This window comes from Petaurus breviceps, unplaced genomic scaffold, assembly GCF_028583685.1.
Source record: "Petaurus breviceps papuanus isolate PSGF00001 unplaced genomic scaffold, PetGlider_PUasm1.0 90881, whole genome shotgun sequence".
In the NCBI taxonomy this organism is placed as follows: domain Eukaryota; kingdom Metazoa; phylum Chordata; class Mammalia; order Diprotodontia; family Petauridae; genus Petaurus; species Petaurus breviceps.
In genome coordinates, this window is record NW_027187369.1 from 7,586,121 (window position 1) to 7,613,528 (window position 27,408).

Sequence of the window (27,408 nt, forward strand, 5' to 3'; positions counted from 1 at the left end):
AGTTGAACTATTTGCATTCCTACATGGAAAAATGATAATTGTAACTGATGAAACTTTTCTCAGTATGAAAATAGTTGAAGGGAATATATATATATATATATATATATATATATATATTTAACAGGAACAATTTAACAGGAAGGAATGATACTTAAAAGGTGAAATTAAGAAGTGAGAGAGGAATATAACGAGAGGAGATGGGGAGAGACAGAATGGGGTAAACTATCTCATATAGAAGAGGCAAGGGAAAATGGTTACAATGGAGGGGAAGAACAGGAAGGCAAAAGGGAATGGGTCAACCTTATTGTCATTGAATTTGGGTCAGGGAGGGAATGACATACACACTAAATAGGGTATCTCACCCTATAGGAAAGTAGGGGGAAAGGGGATGAGAGGGGGGATGATGGAAGGGAGGGCAGGCTGGGGGGAGGGGAAGTTGGAAGCACCCACTTTTGAAAAGGGACTGGATCAAAGTAGAGACTAGAACAAGTGGGAGGTGGGATAGGAGGGAGGGAAATATAGTCAGTCTTTTACAATATATCTACTATGGTAATATTTTGCATTAACTACACATGTACAACCTATACTGAATTGCTTATCTTTCCAGTAAGGGTGGATGACAAGGGAGGAAGGGAATGAATCTGGAATTCAAAGTTTTAAAATCCAATGTTTAAAAAAAATATATTATTATTAGTGCTATTTTACATGTAATTGGGAAATAAGATATACAGGCACTGGGGCATAGAGATCTACCATGCCCTACTGGAAAAGTCGAAAGGGGTATGGGAGAAAATATGGGAGAGAACAGATTGGAGGAGGGGCCATCCTGTGGGACTACCATTTTGGTTCAGCGGGGAGGGGAAAAATGGGGAGAAAATTTGTAACTCAAAATCTGGCAGAAATGAATGATGTAAACCAGAAGTTAATAAAGCATTTGAAAAAAAAGAACTCTTGATTTAAATATTATTTCCTCCTCTCCACCAAATAGATCCCCTGGCCATGGTCTTCTCCTAACTGCTCTAGAGGAAATAGGAGGGCATTGGTGTTGATTAAGTAGAGGTGTCACATGGTTAAATCTGCACTTAAGGAAGATGACTTTGGCAGCAGTGCGTAGGATGGACTGGAGTGACGAGCCATGTGCGTCAGGGAGACCAATTAGGATACTATTGCAGAAATTCAGGCTGGAGGTGCTGAGTCCAGAACTAAGGTTGTAGCTAGTTGTGTGAGTGAAGAGAGGGATGTTATTAAGGTAGAAAGAGAAAGAATTGGCAATTGACTGGATATGTGGAGTAGGAGAGAGTGAGGTTTCAAATCTGGGAGCCTGGGAAGATGGTGTTCCGTTCAACAGAAATAGGGAAGTTTGGAAAAGGGAGGATTTAAGGGGGAAGATAATGAGGTCAGTTTTGGACATATTAAATTTAAGATGTCTCTGGAAGCAATTTGGAATAATGCAAATAAAGTGACTACATTACTTTTGAACCAGAGATGGCCCCAGGAGGCCATTGATAAGAAGATAGTCTCTGAATACACGAAAACATTTATGGCATCAGTTTGTGTGAGAGTAAAGAATTGGAAACAAAGTATGTGCCCTTCACTTGGGGGAGGTATTAAACAACAGTGGTATATGGATGCAACAGAGTATTACAGTGCTATAAGAAATGATGAATGTGATGTATACAGGGTAGCATGGAAAGAGCTACATGAATGGATATAGAATAAAGTCAGCAGAACCAAATAAACAATGTATACAGTGACTACAACAATATAAATAGAAAGAACAACTGCATGAAGGCAAAAATCAATGTAAAGAAAAGTGATGCTAGAACAAGAGATATGAGAACGCACCAGGGCCCTGCCCCTTTGTATAGGTGAGACAGCCACAAATTTTGAATATCACACATATTTTCTGACTTTTTTGACATTTTGGTCAGTTGTGCTGAATTTTTCCTTTTTCTTTCTTTTTTGTCTTTTTAAAATATTATCTATTATATGATATGGCTCTCTGTGAGGGGGAGGGATGCTAGAGGAAACTGTGGTGATATAAAAAATATATATCAATAAAACTTTTCAAAAAGACGTTTCTAGGACATCCTGATTGAAATGTCCAAAAAAGTTGGTGATGTGGGACTGAAGTATACATATTATATCTATATACACACACACGTAAATGTGGCAGTGAATAGAGCTCTGGGCCTGGAGTCAGGAAGACCTGAATTCAAATCCAGCCTCAGGTACTTACACTAGCTGTGTGACCGTGGGCAAGTTACTTAAGTTCTGTTTGCCTTAATCTATTTGAGAAGGAAATAGTAAACAACTCCAGTATCTTTGTCAAGAAAACCCCATGGTCAGTATAGTTCATGGAGTCACAGAGAGTAGGACATGGCTGAATGATTAAGCCAGCACCAGCACAACAAAATCCATGTCGATAATGAATGCACATATAATATATTTATATACATATGTATATGTACATATAATATTCCTATATATGCCATCTCACAGAAATGATTATGAAACCCATGGGAATTAATGATGTTATCATGAGAGAAACTATAGAGGGAGAAGAGGTGAGGACCTAGGACAGAGCCTTATGGAATACTCACAGTTCAGAGGTGTGATGAGTCAGCAAAGGAGACTCAGACTGAGCAGTCAGACAGGTAATACTTGAATCGGATAAGCCATGAAGTGCATAGAGTACAAGATGGAGTTAGGAAGACCTGAGTTGAAATCTTGCCTCAGACATTTACAAGTTGTATGACTCTGGGCAAGTCTCTTAAATTCTCTGGGCCTCAGTCTGTAAAATGAGGATAATAATAGCACCTACCCCACAGGGTTCTTGTGAAGATTACATGAGATAACATGTATAAAGTGTTTTGCAAACCTTAAGGTGGTATATAAGTGCTTTAGAACCAAGTGAACATAGTGTCATGAAAATCCAGAGAAGAGAGAAGATCCAGGAGAGCAGGTGGTCAGTCATGCCAAAGGCTGCAAAGAGGTCAAGAAAGATGAAGACTGAGAAAAGGCTATTGGATTTGGCGATTGAGAGATCATTGGCAACTTTGGAGAGAATAATTTCAGTTGAGGGATGAGGTTGGAAACCATATTGCAGAAGGTTTAAAAGAGAAGGAAGAGGATGGTGGGAATAATCCAGGGTTAGAGTCTGGTCAAGTATGCTAGGAACAGGGCAAGTGAACAAGGGATTTGAGAGTAGAAGAGAGCATAGAGTTGAAATGGGTCACCAAGGGATTAAGTTTGGAAAAAGAGGAAAGTATAACTAGTGTGTGGATGATAGAACGGGTGGTCATAGTGAGGAGTGGGTTTAGGAAGAGTAAGGTCTAGAGCAAGGATGGGGAACCTGCAGCCTCGAGGCCATATATGGTTTGCTAGGTCCTCAAGTGAGGCCCTTTGACTGAACCCAAACTTCACAGAACAAATCCCCTTAATAAAAGGATTTGTTATGTAAAACTTGGGACTCAGTCAAAAGGCTGAATCTAAGGACCTAGAGGGCCACGCGTGGTCTCGAAGTCACAGGTTCCCCACCCCTGAAATAGGGAAAGATGGAATGATAAATCTTATGACCAGATAATGGAATTTTAGAGTACTTAAATGTGGGAATGGAACACTTGTTAGGGATGATGAGGCCTAAAATATGACTTGTTATGTTTGTAAATGAGGTAGAGGGGAACAGTAAGTCATGGGAGCTGAGTAGATTGGTGAACTGGCAGAGTAGGCTATTTGAGGGGACATCTACGTGAATTTTGGAGTCTCCTAGTATCAGGACAGGTGTTGGATGGAAAAGGAAACTGTGAGACATGCATTGAACTCCTTAAAATGGGAGAATCATATTCTGGGACTTGGTAGATAACAGCTACCAGAATCTGCACTGGATGATCAATTTGCATTACGCTAGCCTCAAAGGAAATTGCTGAATGATGGAGAGTAGAGAGACAGTCTGGAAGTGGCAATGGGGAACAATGGGTATGCTGATTTCCCCCCACCACAATGAACGAGTTGGGGAATATGACACAAAAATGCACTTGGCAATGGACAGGATGACTGGAGTTTCAAAGTCATCAGGAGGAAGTGACAGCCAGGAGAAGAAGGAGAAAGAAAGAAAGCTTTCAGGGCAGCTAGGTGGCACAGTGAATAGAACACTGGCCCTGGAGTCAGGAAGACCTGAGTTCAAATCCAGCCTCAGACACTTAACACAAAAACTAGCCTCTGACCTTGGGCAAGTCACTTAACCCCAATTGCCCTCCAAAAATAAATAAAAATAAAAACAAAAATAAAAAAGGAAGCTTTCAAATTATGGAACAAGAGTTCCAGAGGGCCCTCGGTGCCAGGGGGTGATGATGAAAACACCATCTGTACTCCAAAGGGATTCGGTATTCAGCCCAATTCTTTATCAGTCTTTGACAATGTTTTCCAGATTCTTTCTGGCAGTATCATTTGTGCCTACATGAATCACCTTAAGAGGATGGTAGTTATCGTATTTGAAAAGTCTTGGAAGTTCTTTGTTATGTACTAGATTTATACCCTGAGAAGACAGCAGAAATCTCTGCTTCTCTTATCAGACTGACAAATAGCTGCCTCAGTATCCTTCAGAGGGGAGTCATCAACCACCAATCAATCAACAAGCACTTTTTCCATATATCATGTTTTAAAATTGGATTTTATTTTTCATTTTTAAGCATTTATTTTTCTCACCCCTCCGCATGTATAAAAGAAAAAGAAAAGCCCTGGTGATAAATATGGATAATCAAATGAAACAAATTCATATGTTGGCTATATCCAAAAATATGTATCTACATCTGCAGGTTAATCCATCACCTGTCTGTCAAGGGGTAGGCAGCATTCTTCATTATCTGTCCTCCAGAATCATGGCTGACCATTGTGTTGATCAGAGTTCTTGTCTTTCAGAGTCGTTAATTTTTATAATGTTGTCAACAAGCATTTACTAGGTGCCAGAAACTGTGCTAAGGGTTGGTGGCTGGGAACATAGAGAAAGACCAAAATACAGTCTCTGTTTATGAGGAGCTTGAATTTAAAAAATATTATTTTTAGTTCATCTCATTCAGTTCCACAAGCTTTTGAATTTTACATTTTCTCCGCCTCCCCAAGATGGCGTGCAATCTGATATAGGCTCTACATATACATTCACATTAAGCATATTTTCACGTTAGCCATGTTGCAAAGAAGAATTATAACCAATAGAATGAACGAAGAGAAAGAAGAAACAAAACAAAAAAGAGAAAGATCAAATTGCATGCTTCAATCTGCATTCAGCCTCCATAATTCTTTCTCTGGATGTGGGTAGCATTTTCTATTTTGGAGTTGTCTTAGAACCTTGCATTGCTGAGAAGAGCTAAGTCTATCAAAGTCATCGCACAATGTGGCTGTAATTGTGTACAATGTGCTCCTGTTTCTGCTCCCCTCACTCACCATCAGTTCATATAAGTCTTTCCAGGTTTTTCTGAAGTCCACCTGCTCATCATTTCTTATAGCACAATAGTATCCCATTACATTCATATACCATAACAATCATTCCCCAATTGATGGACATCCCTTCAATGTCCAATTCTTTGCCACCACAAAAAGAGCTGCTATAAATGTTTTTGTACATGTGGGTCCTTTTCCCATATGTATGTTTTCTGTGGGATACAGCCCTAGAAGTGGCATTTCATTTTCATAGCTCTTTGGGCATAGTTCCAAATTGCTCTCCAAAATGGTTGGATCAGCTCACAACTCCACCAATAATGCATTAGTGTTCTAATTTCCCCACATCTTCTAGGAGCTCGAATTTTAATAGGGGAGGTAGTATGCAAACAATCATGTACATACACGACATATTTGGGGTTAATTGGAGATAATCTCAGAGGAAAGGCACTGGGGGGTGGGGCGGGGAGAGGAAATCCCTGTATAAGGTAGGATTTGAGCTTATTCTTGAAGGGAGCCGGGACGAAGAAGTGAGGAGGGAGAGCATTCCAGGTGTGGAGGCCAGTCAGTGCAAAGATACCGAATTGGAAGATGGAGCAATATATTTAAGGAGTAGCAAGAAGCCTCATGACCTATAAGAAGAGTAAAGTGTAAGAAGACTGAAAAAGTAGGAAGAGGCCAGGTTGTGAAAAGCTTGGAAAAGTCAAATAGAGCATTTTCTATTTGGTTCTGGAGGTAATGGGGGGCCATTAGAGGTTTTAGAGCAGGGGAGGGGCATATCCTAAAGCATAAGACTCTGCTTTAGGAAGTTAGGCAGTTTAACTCACTTAGGCAGTTGAGTAGGAGATGGACTGAAGTAAGTAGAGACATGAGGCAGAGAGGTCAACTAGAAAGCCACCATTACTTGTCTATTCTTCTTGTGACCATTCCTGGATGATCTGAGCTTTTTTCAGAACCCGATGGCTTCTGTGGACCTACAGCACCATTCCTTGCAGGGTAAACAGCTGCTTTCTTCTCAGAAAGTCCAGTTCCTGTTCAGGAGATGCTTCCTATCTAGGGAAGAGAATAAGCATAGTGCCAGGCCCTGTGTGTGCTAAGCACACTTAGAAATATTATATCTTTTGAGCCTCACAGCAACTCTGGGAAATAGGTTGCTATTATTATCCCCATTTGACAGTTGAAGAAATTGAGGCAGAAAGAAATTAAGTGACTCACTTAAGATTACACAGCTAGTAAAAGTGTCAGAGGGTAGGTTTGAACTCTGGTCTTTTTGATTCCAGGCATTGTGCAACCTGCTGCTTCTACTATCTGCCTCTAATATCTATCACTTACCTCTAAAATTCTCCTCTCTGTCTAACCATTTTCTCACCTTTTGAATCCCTTTTCTTCTTTGTTTTGGCAAGGGAGCTATTCTGTTTGTTTGTTTAAGGAACACTTTCATTCTGTCTGATAACCTGGAGAATGGGAAAGGGTTCTCTTCAGTAAGGAGACTTTGAACCCCAAGGCAACTGTTTGGAGGAAAGATAAGCATTGTATATTTTATGCAGATCAAAGCGAAACTCTCCTTGCTCCCCATATTTTCTCTAAGGAAGAGTCTCAGTCCTCTATCATTCTTGCTAATAGCTCTTATGGCCACTTGCCCTGGAGAACTGCTGTGGCAACTGTCATTGGAGGAGCATGACTGAAAGGCATCCAACTTTCCAAAAATGTCTTCCCCCATTGGCAGGGATGGACCCAACATGCTCTCCTACTCTCCTCCCCATAATTATACTCTTTCAAGGGGCTTGAGATTCCCACCACTCATCCGAATTAAAGTATTGAAGGACTATCCTATCTGTGGGTTACTTGAGAATGGATAAAGCATTAGCCTATTATCACCCATTAACAACCTAGCAAGAATTCTTTTTTTAGATTAGCTAGTTAGTTTAGCATAGGGCCTTAAGGGCATAGAATAGGAGAAAGAGATTGTGCTAGATGGGAAGGAGAAGAGTAAGCCCCACAAGGCAGGCTGGGGCAGAGCAAGGCTGAGGTGTGGGGGCGGGGGGAGACAGGGTCTGGGTAGGTGGGTTACCATATGAAGATCCTATCACTTTCAGAAATGAAGGAGGTAGGTGCCAGGCACCCATTTAAGCATTTTTCATGCCCTCAAATCTTGTTTAACTTTATGTGTTTTTAAAAATGTATTTAAACATCATTAGGATTTATTTTTCTAAATAAATTGACTTGTGGGAAAATCAGCGTCATGAAGAATATGCTCGATGTTCTTTGCTTTGGCTCCCCATGCCTGGGGAGGATTCCCCCGTTCACCTGGTGGTGGCCTCCTAAAGCACACTTGAGCTCATTCATTGCCAAAGAGAAGATTAACAGCTGCTTGTCAATGCCAGGTCCAGGTCCTGCTGAGGAACAAAGCAGATTAACTGTACTGATAAAGGTGGCCACTGCTCACAAGGCATAGGTGCTCAAAATAATCAGCAACGTTGGGGATTCTCTTCACTGACGGCTGTTGTCTCCTTGTCTCTGGCCTCCCTCACTTACTGGGCTTGTCCAATGCTAGTGGGGTGAATGACAAATTACTTTCGGTAGAATGATTTTCTCTAGTGATTCTGTGTCTTGTTGACTCACTCAGTGAAGTGATTTGGTGTCCCCCTGCATCTTCCTCATATATGAGTTTGTATGTTTCACTCGAGGCTTGGGGCTCCACTGTGTGCCTTGGACAGGGTGGGCTTGACTTGTGTATTTCCCCAGGAGTGGATGTCTACATGAGTCACCTTGCTTATCTATCTGTACTGTTGGGGGAGGTAAGCCTGCGACCTTGAGGCCACACGTGACCCTCTAGGTCCTCAAGTGCAGCCCTTTAACTGACTCCAAGTTTCACAGAACCAGTTCTTTTATTGGGGATTTGTTCTGTGAAGTCTGAATTCATGTGGCTTCTAGGCTGCACGTCCCCCACTCCTGCTCTGGTCATTTCTTCTTCAGGAGCAGGAGAGTAAGTTGATCCAGGATAGTCAAATAGGTGCCTCTAGACTGAATCCAGAATGCAGCTGGCACCACTTAGGCATCCAGAGGACCGTGTGTTCAGCTTCTGGCCAGGATTACTTGTGAACAACACCATTGGGATCCCTCACCTAGAGAAATGGATGTGAACGCAACCGACTGATTGCTTCTCATAGGAATCAGAGCTAGAAGAGCTCTGCAAGACCATGTAGTCCAGCCCCTTAATTTTACAGATGAGGACACTGAGGCCTAGTGAGCTGGAGTGACTTGCCCAAGATTGCACCACTAGTAAGTGGCTGAATTGACTCCTCTGGCATCAAATCCAGTGCTTCTTGTCCTGAGCCTCACCACAATGAAGATGGCACAAGGGGAGAAAACCTGAGAATTCTAGGGACATCATCACTGACTGGTTTTTCTAGCCTTACTGAGGCCTCTACCTGAATCCTCTTTCTCATCATCGATAGCATCTGATGGTCTGATCAATGATGCCCCAGCTTTGTTCCCCTGGCTGCTTGCAGACTGGCAGCAAGAACGGTGGAATTCTCCCCACTCCTTCCAGTTTAGTTCCCCTCCTCAGGCCTGGGGACATCAAGGCACTCTCATTAGAGGATGAAGAAGCTTATCTTGGCAAGATTAAATCCTTCAGTTACTCAGCCTGGGGGTGGGGGTGGGGTGGGGTGACTGGGCATTCTGTGACCAATTCGAGGAGGGGTGTCTGGCACAGCCCAACCTGTAAACAAACCTCACATCCTGGAAGAGGGGGTTAGAGATCGTGTTGGAGACCCGAGTCGCCCATCTCCTTAAGCTTTGTCTAAGGCTCAGCAATGTTGGCTGATCGTCTGGCTGGCCAGACAAGCTAGCTTGTTTTTGTCCTGTTAAAAGCCAGCTCCCCTCCTCCCTCTGGGGGAAGGCTAGGGCAGAGGGAAGATGGAGCACAGGGGCAAGTCAGGCTCCCTGTTGGGCTGGGAGCCCCGCCTGCTCAACCAATTCTTGGCTACCAGGGGTAGGTGGGAGCAGTGGTCTGATTGGGAGGACCCAGAATCCAGTCTGAAAATGCATTACTCTCGGCCAGCTGAGATGCTCTGGTTGCAGACGGCAGAGCTCCCTAGCTTTCCACTGCAGCCTCCCTTCTCGGAGGCCATCTCCTCTGGATCTTCCCCCACGGGGAGGTAGCTGTCGTTTGGGGGGAAGATGGAAGCCAGCGCCTTTTGTGACTGAGGATTGGGCTAATTCGTGGAGACAGCTCTATGGAGCACAGCCCCTGGGGGCTGATGGTGAGACATATCCCCACAGCCCCCCACCCCCACCCCATCCACTCCCAGAATTGGAGATGGGTTTGGAGGAAGGCTTTTCCTCCCTGAACCCTGCCTGAAATCCAAATTTCAGCTGCTGGAGTTTCCTGAGAGAATGGGATGGGCAAATGGGGGCTCCATGAGGGTGGCAGTGGTGGTGGTCCAGTAGAAGGGGAGCTAGATACGGAGACCAAGAGGCCTAGGCTCAAACCCTGGCTTTGCTACTTATAATCTGAATGACTGAGCAAGTCTCTTCCCATTCTTGAACCTCAGTTTCCCCACCTTTGAAACAAGGGTGGGGAAACTTGGCAGTGTCCTCTAGATGACCTCTAGGGCCCCTTCCAACTCGAAATCTGGGTTCTTATAGCTTCAGTCCCTTGGAAAGAAAATAATTCATTCATTTCTTAAGCACAAAGGGACAAAGAACATCACTTGGAGCTGAGAGAGCTTTGTCAGAAGCCGAGCTTCATTATCATCATCTCAGTTGGCTAGAGGCTGCTGCCATCGATCAACAAGTATTTACTGAGCAACCATTACCACAGAAGCATGGGAAAGATCCACTGGGAAGGGAGGATAAAGGAGGAAAGCCAACCCCCTCATTTTACGGATGGGGGAATGGAGGCCTAGAAGGGGCAAAGGACTTGCCTGTCCAAGGTCACATACTCATTTAGTGGCACAGCTAGGACAAGGATTGTCTCTCACCCTTCCTTGTACTCCCATCACTTAGCACATAGTAGGAGCTTAATAAATGCTTACTGACTGACTGGAACCCAGAAGTTCTGGCTTTAAGGCAGTGTGCTTTCCGCTATGCCAAGTGGCAAAGATGGAACTTGAACCCAGATCTTCTCACTCTGGACCCAATCCTCTTTCCACTGCCCCTTCCACTTCCTCTCCCTTAGGTGCAAGGCTGTGTGCTCAATCCTGTGTGAGCTGAGCAGGGGTGGTGGGAGGACCAGGGCAACCCGGGGAGTAGAGAGGGCTTCTTTTCTAGGAGAGACACTTTTAGTGTCTGCCCTCAGGGAGCTCCCAATTAAGTCTAAGAGACAGGAAACATACAGTATATAAGTGCCCAGAGGCAGCCTGCTTAGATAGAAAAGAAGGTTGGTTTTGGGAACAGGGAGACCTGGGTTCAAATCCATCTCTGACACACTGTGTGACACTGGGTGAATTGCTTAACCTCTTAGGACCACCACACAGCCCTCTGGGACTATCCATTGCAAAGGAATAGCCAAGTCTAATCGTTAGGAAGGGTGTTTCCTCGCTGTAAACTTTCCACAAAATTCTCTCTCTCTCTCTCTCTCTCTCTCTCTCTCTCTCTCTGTATAGGTATACACACATATATACACACATACATATATACATACCACACATCTATATGTATTGTGCATGTACACATGCAATGTATATATCCACACATATAATTATCTGTATACATATCTACTATGTATATGCACACATATCTATATGCACACATATATACTATATAAATATCCATACACATAACTGTATGTATACATATATATGATGTACATATAAACATCTATATATCTATATTATACGTATAGGTGTTTGCACATATATCTATATGTAGATATATCTATACACACATACATCCATGTAGATGTCTGAATCCATGATTTTGGTCATACGCGTGTGTGATTTTCGTCCTGATTTCAGTCATATGTATATGTGTGTGTGTACACACACATGCATGTAGAGAGTCAGTCATATATCTACATTTTTTTCATCTTCCTCTATAAAGCATCTCCTGATGTCCCTAGCCCAAAATGATCTCCTAGATTAGTTGCTTTCTCTGTTATTTTGTTATATATACAGGTGCACACACACACACATACACAATATCTCAAAAACTTTAATGAAGTTTAAGGCTTTAATTACTTAAGAACACACCATGTGTATATTATATGAATGTATGTATATATCTTTCTCTCTGTATGTGTATAAATATATAATATGTATGCATACACATATATATCTATATATACACACATATTTATATAGTTCCAATTATCAGTGCAGTTTTAAGCTATGAAAGCTTACAATTGCACTGACTTTTAGCACACGCTGTGTGTGTGTGTATGCACACACATGCGTGCTCACAAGTATGCCTAACAAAGTAACAGAGAAGACTAGCACTGTATGACAGAGGTGTCAAATATGTGACTGTAACAACACTCTCAAGTGTGGCCCTGACTAAATTTAAATGTAAGTAGGAAATATTTAAGAGCATAAGTAAAAATATAGTAAAACATAGATAACATGACATTTAAAAAATCAATATATTGTCTGTAAGGGAGTGGCCCCATTTCTATTTGAATTGGACACTCTTGCTCTAGGAGATCCCTTTGGCCTGGGGTAATCAGGGGAAGCTTCACAGAGGAGGTTAGATTGTGGTGGGCCTTGAGAGATGGATAGAATTCAGCTAAGGAGTGAGAAGAGGAAGTGAAGTGTGTGTGTGTGTGTGTGTGTGTGTGTGTGTGTGTGGACTGGGTGGGAGTGGTAGGAATTGTGCAAAAGCCTGGAGGTGGGAATCCACAGGGATATTCTGAGGGAAGAGTGAGTCTGGAATTCAGAGTTCCTATAGGACAGGACTTTTTTTTTGGAGGGCAATTGGGGTTAAGTGACTTGCCCAAGATCACACGGCTAGTTTTTATGTTAAGTGTCTGAGGCTGGATTTGAACTCAGGTCCTCCTGACTCCAGGGCCGGTACTCTATCCACTGTGCCACCTAGCCACCCCAGGACAGGACTTCTTAACCTTTTTTGGTGTCCTGGACTCCTTTTTGCAGTTTGATGAAACCTTGCATGAACCCCTTCTCAAAATAGTGTTTTTAAGTAATTGAAGGAAATGCTACATTTCAGTTAGAAATTAGTGAAAATTAAGATGTCATTTTTCTCCTCCAAGTTCAAAGACCCTCTGAAATTTATCCATAGACCTCTTGGTCCATGAACTTCAGGTAAAACAACCGTGTTATAGGGGGATAATGAGTGACAAATGGGGACCAGATCATGAAGGATAAGGACTTTGGACTTCTTTCTGTAGGCAATAGGGAGCCACTGAAGGCTTTTGAGCAGGGAAGTGGCATAGTGAAATCTAGAAGCATGTGAAAAATGGAGGAAGAGGAACCAGAGAGGAGGCTATTGAAATAGTCCAGACTGATGGTGTCATTGTCAAATGGGAAAGTTGGGAAAGGGTGTTGGTTTGGCAGGGAGAGTTGATGAATTCCATTTTTGACATGTTGAGGTACAGTTGTTGTAAGGGGATACCAGTGACTTTGGCTAAGTACCTTTCCTTCTTGAGGCCTCAGTTAACTTTTCTGTAAAATGAAGGGATTGGATGAGATGGACCTGAAAGTCTCTTGTAGCTCTAAGTTCATGATTCATGGTTTGGGATGAGCTAATGAGCCCTGGGAATTAGAGACCCATACATAACACTAGACCAACTAACGAAGGCCACAACATGGTAATGTGAAGGAGTGGGCCTTGGGAATGAGTGATGCAGACAGCAAACTCCTCCGACCTCACGATTTTTGGGGGACCCAGCCCTGGCAGTTCTACACCTGAATGAATTATCAGTGGAATGGATGAAAGGGAATAAGGGTCTTCTCCATCCTGAATCAGAGAGAGCACACTCTTACCAGAGGGAAGCCAAGGAGACATGGTTTGGTCAGTTCTTGCCCCAACCAATCTCCAGGCTTCTTCTACCCCAGAAATGAGTTATGATGGAGAAGGACTTCATTTGCATTTATAAAGGGCAATTAACAGAGTGGGTGATTAAAATAGAGAATGACAGCCATGGAAAATGCCAGCCACTCCTGAGGCAGAGACTGCCTCAGTCGGTTGGTGCACGAGAGAATTCCTCCATCTCCTTCTCCCTCCCAAGTACTGATCTAATTTCTCATGATTTACAGTCAAAGAGAAACGTTAATCCCACTGGGTTCAGGAACATTTAGCTGACCTGCCCCAGGAACCAATTCTGTAAGCAGACAGCCGGGGGAGCTTCCCTGTGTTTAATGAAAGCCAAACCAATAGGTTGGGCCAGCTGCCCCCTGAAAACAATCAATCAATCATGTTGGGAACCCAACGAGCCTGACACAAGTCCGAACCACCCATGCTCAGCCATTCCTCATAGAGTTCTGGGGCTCTGCTCCCTCCCAGATCAACAATGCCTTCCTCGTTTGCAACTGAAGGTCATTCATCTCAACAGGGATGTGACAGGTGTCATATCCAGGCATCTAGCTTGCCTCCCAGCATCCACAATTTGGTGTTTGATGCATGCAAATCCTAACCATGCCAGGCTGGCCTAAAGAGAGCTGTATCTGTGGCAGGCTGAGTCTTTCTGAACCACCGAGGTTATCAGTGGGCTGTAGGGGAGAGGTCACTGGACTGGCTTGGAGTCTGAGCTCTATCATGAACTCATTCTGTGACTTTCGATGGGTCCCTTCTCCTCAATGGGAGTGAGTGGAGAGTAGGGGCAAGGCTTCTTGTGCCTCACACAGTGCCTTTACTGCCATGCCGAAGACAGTCCATAGTTTTGTCTGTGTGGGTCTTCAAAAGCTGTTGTAGCCAAAAAATTCATTACCCTCTGGCCAACCTAGCAATGAGCCTCCAAGACTTTGCTAGGCTGGTCCTTGGACACAGACATGGAATCCATTGCCAGTCTGTCCTCAAGGCCTTTCCAACTTGGTGGCACCTGCCAGAGTTTACATTCTGCTGACATAGCTTTTGGGAAACCAAGTTCACCTCCGTGCCATGATGAGGTATGGAAGGAGGGGTGTGGTGGAGAGAGCCCCAGAATCTCAGTTCCACCTTTGCCACTTATTAGCTGACTGACATCAGGACAGTTAGGTTACTTTCTAGGCCTCTACTTCCTCATCTGGAAAAAGAGGGGGTTGGGCCAGACAACAGCCAAAGCCCCTTTTAGCTTTAGATTTATGGACTTTAGTGGGTATTCTGTTCATAGCAGGTGCTTAATAAATATTTGCTAAGTTGTCTACAGTTGAGGCAGTTTTCTTGCTGACCCCCCACCCCTGGCCCCTGTCTTGTTCCTTTAAAGCAGGTCCTCAAACTTTTTTTGTCCTGAATTCCTCAGGCAGTCTGAGGAAACCTATGGAATCTTAGAATCATGTTTTTAAATGCATAAAATAAGATATACAAGGTTACAAAGAGAAACAGTTCTAGTGAAACACAGTTATTGAACTATTTAAAAAAAACACAGGTAGGGGTGGCTAGATGGCACAGTGAATAGGGCACTGGCCCTGGAGTCAGGAGGACCTGAGTTCAAATCTGTCCTCAGACACTTAACACAAAAACTAGCAGTGTGACCTTGGGCAAGTCATTTAACCCCAATTGCCCTCCAAAAAGCAAAAATAAAATAAAACTAAAGAATTTTTTAAAAAACACAGGTTAAGAACCTTTGCTTTTCAGCTGTTTTGTCATTACCAATACACAATGTGGAAAACAAGAAGAAACTCCAGTTTGAGGTGGGGGGCCAGGAAAGTTGACCTGCTAAATGAACATTTCCTAAAAGTGCCAGCTCAATAAAAAAGAAAAAAAAAGAACCTTTGCTTTAAAGGGCTGGTTTGTTAGCACTTCTATACACAGGTCAGGTTCCTGGATTCCTGAAGCTTTAGTCAATTCAATCCAACAAGTTTTGAAGTGTTTACTATGTGTAAGGAGCTTCTAATGCAAAAACTCTGCTGCTACACCTTGGTGACTCACCTCTAATGTACAATGTTAGAGAGTTGCCTGGGGGCACTTAGAGGTCCCTTGACGTCTTGTTGTTGTTCAATCGTGTCTGACTCTTCGTGACCCCTTTTGGGGTTATCTTGGCACAGATACTGGAGGGGTTTGTTCTTTCCTTCTCCAGCTCATTTTACAGATGATGAAACTGGAGGCAAACAGGGTGAAGTGGCTTGCCCAGGGTCATACAGTTAGGAAGTGTATGAGGCTGGATTTGAGCTCAGGAAGATGAGTCTTGCTCAGGTCACAGAGCCAGTATGAGTCAGTGGCAGGACCTGAATCCAAGGCTTCCTGATTCCACGATGGTCGGCCTTGGAAGACATTGTAGTGTAGTGGTGAAAGCACTGGACCTTTACTCAGGAAGATTTGGGTTCAAAATCTCCCTCTGACATTGATTAACTTTGTGACCCTAGACAAGTCACTCCACTTCAGTTTCTTTAGCTATGAAATGAAAGGGTTGGAATAAGTTCTTAACCTTTGGAGGGGGGGGGTCATCAGCCCATTTGGTGAAGAGGTAAAGCCTAAGGATCCCTTCTCAGGGTAATGTGTCTACCAAAATTGAAATGCTTAATTTCAATTAGAGGTTAGTAAAAATACGCATATCATTCCCCCTATCCCCATCCAAGTTCACACACCCCCTGAGATCTATTCCCTGTGGCCCATAGTCCTGTGGCCTCTAAGGTCCCTTCCAGCTTCAAATCTCTGATCCCATGGCACGCATACCCATCAGGATATAATCATCTCTGAAAAGAAGTATGTCTTATTTTAATAATTTCTCTGTGATTATTGTACAAAATTAAAAATCAGTGTCTGCAGCTCTTGGAGTCTAAAAATGCTCTTACTTTATTTGCCTCTGGCTTGAAGAGGAAAATGTTAATGAGCCAAATGAACCCACCACCAATGCCCCCCCCCCAACCCCCTGACCTTTGAGTCCTTTTAAACTGGTTTTCTTCTTTTTATTCACCTGAATCAAAGCTCTGGGTATGTGTGAAGCCGTGGGGGCAGGGAAAGAGAAGTGCTGATAATGATAAGTGTAAAAGACCGCTGAAAGGCAGGGAAGAATTAGACAGATCTGTGCAGCACTAGAAAAAAGGCTAGCCATGATTGGTGTCATTATGTCCAGATTTTCTCCTCTGATGACTCACAGTGTTGAGGAGGCGACCCCTCAGGCTCCGGAAGGCTATGACCGGGACGTGCTATCTCTAGCAGGTCCTGCCAAGCAGGGAGGGCTTGGAGCAGAAGCCTGAGGACATACTGTGTGTCAGGCACTCCAGGCCCAGACTAGTAAAGTTCAGAGAGGCTCTTCATTAGGCAGAGCAGACCAAGGCAGTGTCTTTTCCTCAGCTACAGCAACTGTTGAAGACCCCCTTGCCAAGTAAGTTACCCCTTATGGTAGGGCTTGTGGCCTGCATCACTGGAGAGGACAGCTGCACCAGGGAGATCCTTGGGCCTGCAGAGTTCTAAGGAGGTAAGTCCATATTTATGGGGTGGGGGTTGCTGCATGCTAGATGTCCACTTCTGGTACTTCTGGAAAGTCAGAATGGATAGCTCCATGGAAAATGTAGAGGGGGTGGAGAGATCCCACTATAGCTCTCTTAAGTTAGAGTGAAAGAGAAATGAGAGGCCATAGTGCTTCCCTGTTGGGACTTGAAAGTATAATAAGTCTCAGGGATCCATATAATTTTCAATAGCCTTAAAGAGCATGGAATATTAGAACTGAGAGATCTTTTATCTCTTCAACTCCCACATTTTCTTCCTTCCTTTCCTCCCTTTCTTCCCTCCTTTCTTCCCTTCCTTCCTTCTTTCCTTCCTCCTTCCTTCCCTTTCTTCCCTTTCCTCCTTTCCTTTCTTTCTCCCTCTTTCCTTCCTTCTTCCTCTTTCTCCTTTCTTCCCTTCCTTTCTTCTCCCTCCATTCCTCAGTCTCTTCCTCCCTTCTTCCTTCCTTCCTCCCTTTCCTCCATTTTCTCCATCTCTTCCTGTTCTAAAAATTAACCTTCATTTCGTTTTTTCACCATAGCCTTTTCTTGATACAGCCTTCTCTGTCCCAGCTCTCCCTAGAACAGAACCTTCCCTTGCCATAAAGAAAAGCAATTGAGCCCAAGCAGCCAGATTTGCCAACTATACCATGTTTTGCTGTGCTTGTCCCTGCCCCCACAACCCTATGCTGAGAGGATATTTCATTATCTGCTCCTTGAGACCATTATTGGTTTTTCAATTACTCAGAGTCAGGCTTCCTTTCAGCAATCTTCATGTACATCTTGTAGTCAGGGTGTATATTGTTCTTTTGGTCCTGCTTATTTCATTGGACATCACTACAAAAAGTCTTCCCATGTTTCTCTGAATTCCTCATGCTCACCATATCTTAGGACATATTAACCATGTTCCACAATTTGTCAGTCAACCCCCCCCCCACTTTGTTCCTAGTGCTTTGTAATCACTTGGAGTCTTCAGTTAATGCTTTGTAAGTGTATTTGGGGTGTTGTTTTCTGTCTCTGCCCTCCTAGATGACCCATTTATTCTAAAGAAGAGGCAGCTGGGGCCCGGAGAGGGGAAGAGACTTGTCCAAGGTCACAAAGAAACTAAGTGGCAGTCCAGTCTTCAACCTGGACACTCTGACTCCAAATGGGGAGGGAGTGAGTTTCCCCCTCTGTAGGGGCCTTCGAGCTGGGGCTGGATGTGGAAAGGGTTCTTTTTGGTATATTGTTTACTTTACAGAGCTCTGGGATTTCTTCCAGTTCAAAGATCCTGACTGTCTGACCCAAGCTCGCCATATTGCTCAGCCTCAGCTCAAGGGCAGAGGCTCCAAGCAGGCTTCTTTCCTCCCCCTTCTCTTCTTCTGTCTCCCTTTCAAACATAAAGACCTCCAGGAGGAGCCTATTGCCCTAAGCAAGGGGCCCAGTCTGGCTTAGAGTAGGCCCAAGCTCCTCCCTCCTGCATCTTTCAGAATAGAGAGGGGCTGCTAAAGGGGGCCTGGGGGACCTCCTGAGCCAAGGAGGGAGCAGAAGTCAGGACACCACAGTTGTTGATGGGCGTGAGAAGGAGGTGTTTTTCAAGCTCTCTGGGAAGCAAAATCTCAGACTGGAAGGAAGCCTTTTCTATTGCAACTCCCTCTCTTTCCCTTTTCTTCCCCCCCACCCCATCTTTCCTCTTGTCTCTTCTCATCCTCTTGCATTTGAGATCACAGTGGCTAGAGAATCAGGAAGACCAGGGTTTGAATCTCACCTCAGACACTCAACTAGCTGTGTGACCCTGAAAAAATTACTTAATGTCTCTGAGCCTCCATTTGCCCATCTATAAATGGGAATAATAGTGATACCTCCCTTCAGGATTATTGGAAAGGTCAAATGACAGAATGTGTGGAAAATGCTTTGAACACCTTTGAGTGCTTTAGAAATGTCAGCTGGAGAGAGTGCTAGCCCTGGGGTCAGACTTCAAATCCTGCCTTTGATAGCTGAGAGCTAAGTAACCCTGGCTAATCATTACACGTCTCTGAGCCTCCATTTCCTTATCTATTAAACAAGGGTAGAGGTAGACTCTGCCATCTAAGGTCAGCAATGACCTTCCCCCTCCTGTCTATCCCCAGGCCCCATTCTTCCCTTCTCCTTTTCCTTCCTTCCTTTCTGCCTTGTGGCCTTGGGTACTCACCCCACCCCAGCCTCAGTTTCCCCTTCTGTAAAATGAAGGGGGTAAATGAGGTGATGGTACTAATTAACTACACTAGCCGACACTTCTAGAGTACTTTAAGGCTTGCCGAGCACTTTACATACATTATCTCATTTGAGCCTGGCAACAGCCCTGACAGGTAGGTATAACTGGGCTTATTATCCTCATCTCTGAAACCTCTTCCAGCTCTCCAGTCCTCTCTCCTCATTAAATAACATTCAACCAAAATTGATTAAGTGCCTACTGTGTGAAGAGCATTTTGCTCAGCAGTTGCAGAGCCTGGAACTTTCCACCAGCCCCAGTACTTGCCTTCCTGGTGCTTGGAGCTAGGAGGGGATAAAGCAAAAACCCACCAATTCCGATCAAATATGCCATTACAGAAATTCATCAGAAAGGGGTCAAAGTGCTGTCTAAAAATGGAACAGGTTGCCTTGGTAAGAGACTTGTCACTGGAAGTGTCCAAGCTCGGGCAAAGTGGTCACCCACCAGAGATGCTGAGGGGGTGAGGGTGGGGAGGTGGGGGTTCAGCAGCCCTTGTAAGATTCCTTGGTAGAGTTCCTCTTGCAAGAAGTGGAGGGCCGAACAGTGGGGGTCCAGGAAGACCTGACCATGCTGTGCAAGGGGGGCCAGAGAGGAGAGTTTGGGCAATGATGAAATCCAAAGCATACTGATCAAATGAGAGCCCTGAGTCTATCTATGGCCTGGCCATGAGCAGAATCTTAAATGATCTGTTCTGAGAGGATGGAAACCAGCCAGAAAGAAGTAGAAAGCTGTGGGTTCTAGTCCTAGTTCTGACATGAACTTGTTTGTATGGTCTAGGGCAAATGACTTCCCTTCTCTGTAAAAGGAGAAACTGAGTTAGCTCTGCTGATGGGATGACTCCTTGGGATGTGAACAGAGCTAGACCCCCACTCTTCATTGAGCGCTCTACCTCCACAGCACACAGGAGCCACCACCATCATCAACTCAATCATAATTCTCGAGGTGGTGGCTCTGCATCCTTCTCCCTTCCATAAAGAAGTTTCTTTTTCCTAAGTCCTCATACACAGACCTGTTTTGTTTCCATATTTGTATTCTTGGAAGCTGATTGATTGAAAGTTTATTGTCTAGGCTCTGGAGGGAAAGAAAGTGGTGTAAGCAATGCTAAGCTGGGGTCTGGGTACACAAAGGACTAAAATAATATCCATCTACCCCTTGTATGGAGACCCCATTTTAGAACCTGGTCCTCAAATGTATTACTTCATAAAGGAAGACAATTGACAAACTTTTCTGAGTACTTACTATGTGCCAGGTGCTGTGCTAGGTGTTGGGGGTACCAAAGACAAAAGTGAAACAGTCCCTGACCTCAAGAGGTAGACAACATGGGAACTCATGAGGACACATAGAACAGACACACAATAAACAGGGTAGTTTAGGGAGGAGACCTAGAAGGTTGGGGGGGGAGGGAAACTATTAAGCATCCTTGAATTTCCTGTGCAGCACACAGAGCGGCAGTAAAATTGCTTGAAGTGGGGTCCCTCCCACCCCCAATTTAGATGTTGATGATGTGATAATGATGATGGTGATGATGATTTTGGTGATAAATGATGGTGATAATCATAATGATAACGGTGGTGGTGATGGTGATGATGATAGGAATGATGATGATGATGATGGTGATGATGATGATGGTGGTGGTGATGATGATGGTGGTATAATCATGATGGTGATGGTGATGATGATGGTGGTGGTGATGATGATGGTGGTGGTGATGATGATGGTGGTATAATGATGATGGTGATGGTGATGTTGATGATGATGATGGTGGTATAATGATGATTGATTTGTATGATGGTGGTGGTGATGTGAAAACAATAACAATAACATTCACTTACATAAGGCATTAAGATTTGCAAAGCACTTTCCACCCATTATCTCATTTGACCCTCACACAACAGCAGTAGCTCCACAGGCTCTAAGGGTATTATTGTCTCCATTTTATAAACAAGGAAACAAATGGCTAAGACAGGTTAAGTTAGTTGCCTATGGTCACATGGGAGTAAGTAGCAGGGACAGAATTTTAACCCAGATCTTCCTGACTCCAAGTCTAGCATTACTGTCTTTATTCCACCATTTTGCTTCTCTCAAGAGCAAATTGAATAAAACTATCACCTCTTTAGTGCCAGGTGCTATATCACTCTTAATGGAATTTAAGATTGTGTCAGTTTGATTTTTTACTGCCATAACACATGGTTGATTTGGTCACTACCACCCCAGAAGCTCCAGATCTTGGTTTAGGATCCTGGAAACTCACCTGGCTTCCTGGAGGGAAGTTATGGTCCCAAAGATGCCCTAGGTCGGGGGATCTTAACCTGGGGTCTATTAACTTGTTATTTCTTTATTCACATTTTAATAACTATTTCAATAGAATTCGTTTCTCTTGTAACCCTATGTAATCTATCTTATGCATTTAAAAGAGTCCATAAACTTCACCAGACTGTCAGAGAAGTATAGGGCATTTAAAAGGTTAAGAACCTCTGCCCTATGCCTTCTGAAACCCCTAAATAAATGTGATCCTCACTTACAAATGTAACAAAGCCCATATGCAAGAGCTAGAATGTACAAAATAGGCACCTCAGAACAGATGAATCAGAATTGCTTTAAGAAAGGCATCAGTGTTTATTTTGGAAAATTAGCCAGTTCCTTTTTTGTGCTTAGAATGAGGCAAGATTCTCATGGAATCCCGGAATATAAATGTTGGAGGGGACATCAGTGACCGTCTAACCCAATCAGTCCACCGCCACAATGATGAATCCACTTGAAACCTTTCAGTAACAAGGAACTCACCTCCTCTCTAGGAAGCCCACTCCTCTTTCTGACAGCTCTCCTGGTGAGGAAGCTTTGCCTGACATCAGGCCTAATCTTGCTTCTCTCTAACTTCTACTTGGTGCACCTAGTTCTGGGCTCTCTGGAGACGGACCCTCTTCTCCTCCCTCTTCCAGATGACGGCCTTTCAAATACTTTCATGTCTCCCCTCTTCCCTCCCCCCAAATCTTCTTTTCCTTATCCAGGCTAAATATCTCCAGCTCCTTCAACTGATCCATGGGGGGTCATGTTCTTGGGCCTTCTCCCCATTCAGGTCACTCTCCTAGACAAAATCCAGCTTGTCAATAACCTTTCTAAAATGTGGGGCTCTGGACTGAATGTAATACCTCAGCTGTGATCAGACCAGCCAGAGTCCAGAGGGACCATCCATCACTTCCTCAGGCCCAGACAGACACTGCCTCTCTTAATGCAGTTTAAGATTGTTAGCTTTTGTTTGGGGGGCCTCCATGTCACTGTGTTGACTCATATTGAGCTTGCAGTCCATTAAATTTACAGCCAGTCTTCCAGGGATATGTATGCCACATTAAGTGAGACAGCAGTAGCTCCATGTTTTAGATGAGGTCACCACAGCAATTTTTCCTTCTAAAAAAAAGGAAAAAACCACCTCCACAACAAACCTTATAGACAAGTCTGGAGCCAATTAGTGGAGATGACAGAGGATGATTTATTGTCAAGCTTTTGATATTTCTGAAAAAAAATTGTTACGACCCCTTGAACCAACTATCCTGGGGATGGAAATGGGGGTGGCAGCATGTCAAGGTGAGGGGATGATATTTCCATTGTCCAGTGTGATAATATCTCATGCTTACATACTTTAGCATGTCTGAAACCTCATAGCTCTCCAAGACAGTCTTTCCTTTCCCTGCTTAGGACATAAAATTTGAGAGTTGGCCATTTAGGGGAACTCAAGCATGAAAGGATTCCCTCTTATAATATACCAGACAGATGATTGTCCAGCCCTTGCATGAAACACTCCAAGGGTGAGGAGAATCCCAGTACCCATCAAGTCAGCCCATTATACTTTGGAACAGCAAACTTTGTCCTTCCACATGACAACTCTTCAAGTATTTGAAGACAGCTTTCATGTCTGCTTGTCAAGCCTTCTCTAGTTTAAACATGACTAGCTCCTTCAACTGATCCTCATGTAACATGGACTCAAGACCCTTCACCACACTTGGTTACCTTCCTCTGGACACTCCCTGTTTATCAATGCCTTTCTCAAACTGTTGTGCCCAGAACTGAACCCAATACTCTGGAGGAGGCTTAATTAGGGAAGAATACAGTGGGACCAGCACCTCCTGATTCCTGGAAGCCATGTCTTTCATCATACAGCCCAAGATCACATCAGTTCTTTTGGTCCCCATACCACACCACTGACTACATTGACCTTGAAGTCCACTAAAACCCTCAGATATTTCTCAGAACTTCTGTTGTTACCCATACTATATGTTTGAAATTGATTTTTTATACCCAAGTGAAAGACCTAACATCGATCCCTATTGAATTTCATCTTCTTAGATTCATCGCAATGCTCCAGTCTGTTAGGATCCTTTTGGATCTTGTTTCTGTCATATGTTAGCTATCCCTCCTGGCTTTGCATCATCTACAAATTTGATGAGTCTTATTCTAAGTCATAGGGGCAGCTAAGTAGTACAGTGGATAGAATGCCCTGCCTGAAGTAAAAAAAAAAACTCATTTCTGTGAGTTCAAATCCAGCCTCAGACTCTTACTAGCTGTGTGACCCTAGGCAAGTCACTTAACCCCATATACCTCACTTTCCTCATTTGTGAAATGAGCTGGAGAAGGAAATGGAAAACCCCTCCAGGATCTCTGCCAAGAAAATATCAAATGGGGTCATGAAGAGTCAGACACAAATGAAATGACTGAACAACAACAACTAATTCCAAGTCATTGGTAAAAATGTAAAACAGCACAGATCGAAGCACAGATCCCTTGGGATACTCCACTGGAGACCTACCATGCCTTCTTTGAATCATTTCCTCTTTGAGTTTGGCCATTCAACTAGGTCTGAATGTATCTAGATGTATTATCATGTGAACCATATCTCTCCACCGTTTTCCACAAGAGTAGTATGAGATGTCTTATCAAAAGCTTTTCCAAAGTCTTGTTAACTATATCCACAGCATTCCCCTCATCTACTAGTTTAGTAACCCTGACAAAAGAGGAAGTGGAGTGAGTTTGGTTAGTTTCCTGGGTCAAAGGTTTTAATAGCTTTTTGGGCATCATTCCTAATTGCTTTCCAGAAGGGCTAAACCAGTTCACAACTCCACCAACAGTGCATTAATGTGCCTGTTTTTTCCATAGCCTCTCCAGCACTTGTCATTTTCCATTTTTTGGTCAACTTTTCCAATCTTATGTGTGTGAGGTGGTACCTCAATGTTGTTTTATTGTGTATTTCTTTAATTATTGGTGATTTAGAGCATTTTTTCATATGGCTATTAATAGTTTAGATTTCTTTCTCTGAAAACTCTTCATATGCCTTGACCATATATCAACTGGGGAACATGATGACTTTCTGTTAAAGCTTACAACAAACCCCGTTCCACAAAGACTTTTCAGATATGGCTTGTCTGCTTTGGCTCACTTCATTCTGCCCAATATCTTGCCTGGAAACCTGTGTGCACCTATAGCATTAGATCACAGTTTGAGTATTTTAAGATTTAAGATTTTAAGTATTTTAAGTTTTATTATTTTGAGTATTCCATTCTTTAAGCCACACTAGAACAGAGGGAAGTAAATTGCAAGGAAGCAGATTTTAGTGTCATTTGACAGGAAGAAGAGCATTTCTCCCTCTCCCTCCCCCCTTCCCAGTTTCCTTCCCTTCACTCATCCAGTTTGCCTACCCTTCCCAGCCTTCTCCCCTCCTTCTCCACCATTTGAAATCTTTCAAATTCTCCCAAACCCAGCTCAGGTACCACTTCCCCCCTTGCAGACTTCTTGGAAACACCCCCCTACACACACGCACACACAGTAGATTTGATCTGGTCTTCCAGTTGGATCCTAAATAACTTTGCATGTATTTAATGTACGACCAATACCAGTTTAGACAGTTCTTCAAAGTTTACAAAATGCTTTCTTCAGAACCACCTTCTCTAATTCATATTCCTAAAGCCCAGGTCTGACCATGGCATTCCACGGCTCAAGATGAGTCATTGGCTCCCTATCGCCTCTAGGATCAAAACCAAATTCTTCTATTTGACATTTAAAGTCCTTTGCAATCTGTCTCCAACCTATCTTCCCAGACTGATTACATGTTACTCCCCCTCACACACTCTGTGTTCCAGCCAAGCCTGCTTATTTGATCTTCCCCATAGAGGGCAATCTGTGACTTTGCGTAGGCCGGCCCCCATGCCTGGAATGTTCTATCTGCTCACCTTCACTTCTTGGAGCTCCTTTTAAGGCTGGGCTCAGGTACCATCTCCTTTAAGACCACTTTCCTGATTTCCCCAGTGGTCACTTCTCCCTGCCCCCCCCAATTGTTTCCTGTTTTTCAATCCCTACATTTTGTATTTATTTTCTCTTCTTTGTATGGCACCTGTGCTTATCACAGTACCTGGCACAGAGTACATTGTAAGCATTTGGTAAATGCTTATTGATTGATTATTTCTCTGGGTCTATTTTGTTTCCGCCATCCCAGATAGAAAGTAAACTACTTTAGGACAGGCACTGTTTTCTTTTTCATCTTTGTATATACAGGGCTTAGCACATAGTATATCCTGATTGCTTGCTTCATTGAATTGAATCCCCAACTTACAGATCAGGAAACTGAGACTCAGAGGAGACAGTGTCTTGCCTGTGATCACACAGCGAATAAGTGGCAATTAGAATTTGAATTCAGATCTTCTGACTCCAAATTGAGTACCCTTTCTACTATCCAATGCTGGCTCAGGTTATATATATTCCCTATTACTGTGGTGAAAGGACAAGGACGCTATCTCATTTATTGTTGTCTACCTCCCCACCTCTATCCCTCCCTCTGCTATAGAACCTTGAACTTAGGTGGTTTGCAAATGTTTGCTGCATTGATAATCTCATTAGACCTATCTCTATAATGGGACCAACTCAAAACTATCTTGGAATTTAAAACTGAGTAGTCTCATTTAATATCCAGGTTGGTTAGGATTTAGACAAAAAACTGGGCTTTCAGCCCTGTAATTTTTGTTTTCTCTGTGAATATGGGACATCATTCCTGTTTATACGTTCTTAGTGTGCAGCACAAGCAACCTTCCTTTTTTTTTATTAATTCTTTAATTTATTAATTTGTTTGTTTCCTTTTAGTTTACAGGATTCAATTCCACAATTCCTTGAATTTCACATTTTGTTCCCCTCCCTCCCCTCCCCCCCCCATGGCGTCTTATAATCAAGTATAGGATCTGTAGATACTTTCACATTATACAATGGTCAGGTTATAAGGATGGATTGTACCCGCTGGGATGAAAAATGGTATAGAGGACATAAAATCAAATAAGAGAATGAAAAAGATCAGGTATTTTGCTTCCACCTGGATATAAATTTAGTTCTTTCTCTGGATGCACGTTTTTCTCTCCATCATGCGTCTTTTGGGATTGACTTATATCCCTGCATTGTTGAGAAGAGTCCAGTCTATCAAAGTTGGTCATCACACATACGTTGTGTCTGTAATTGTGTACAAATTCCTCCTGGTTCTACTCTTCTCACTCAGCATCAGTTCTTTTAAGCCTCTCCAGGTAAATATGAAGACCGCCTGCTCCCCGTTTCTTATAGCGCAATAATATTCCATAACATGCATATACCACAACTTGTTCAGCCATTCCCCAATTGATGGACACCCCCTTAATTTCCAATTCTTTGCCACAACAAAAAGAGCTGCTATAAACATTTTTGTACATATGGGTCTTTCTCCCATTTCTATGATCTCTTTGGGATATAACCCTAGGAGTGGTATTGCTGGATCAAAGGGTATGAAAGTATTTATAGCCCTTTGGGCATAGTTCCAGATTGCTCTCCAGAAAGGCTGGATCAGTTCACAGCTCCACCAACAATGCATTAGTGTTCCAGTTTGCCCACATCCTCTCCAGCATTTGTCATTTTCCTGTTTTGTCATCTTAGCCAATCTGACTGGTGAGATGTGGTACCTCAGAGTTGTTTTGATTTGCATTTCTCTAATCAATAGTGAATTAGAGCATTTTTTCATGTGCTTATAGATAGACAAGCAACCTTCCTAATGAACCTCTTTGATCGTTCCTCTTCTACTCAAAAGCTTGCAATGGCTCCCCATTACCTCCTGCATAAATATAACCAGCTAATCTTTTTTTTTTTTAAAGCAATCGGGGTTAAGTAACTTGCTCAAGGTTACACGGCCAGTTATTATTTCTGGGTGTGGTGCTGAGTATCTGA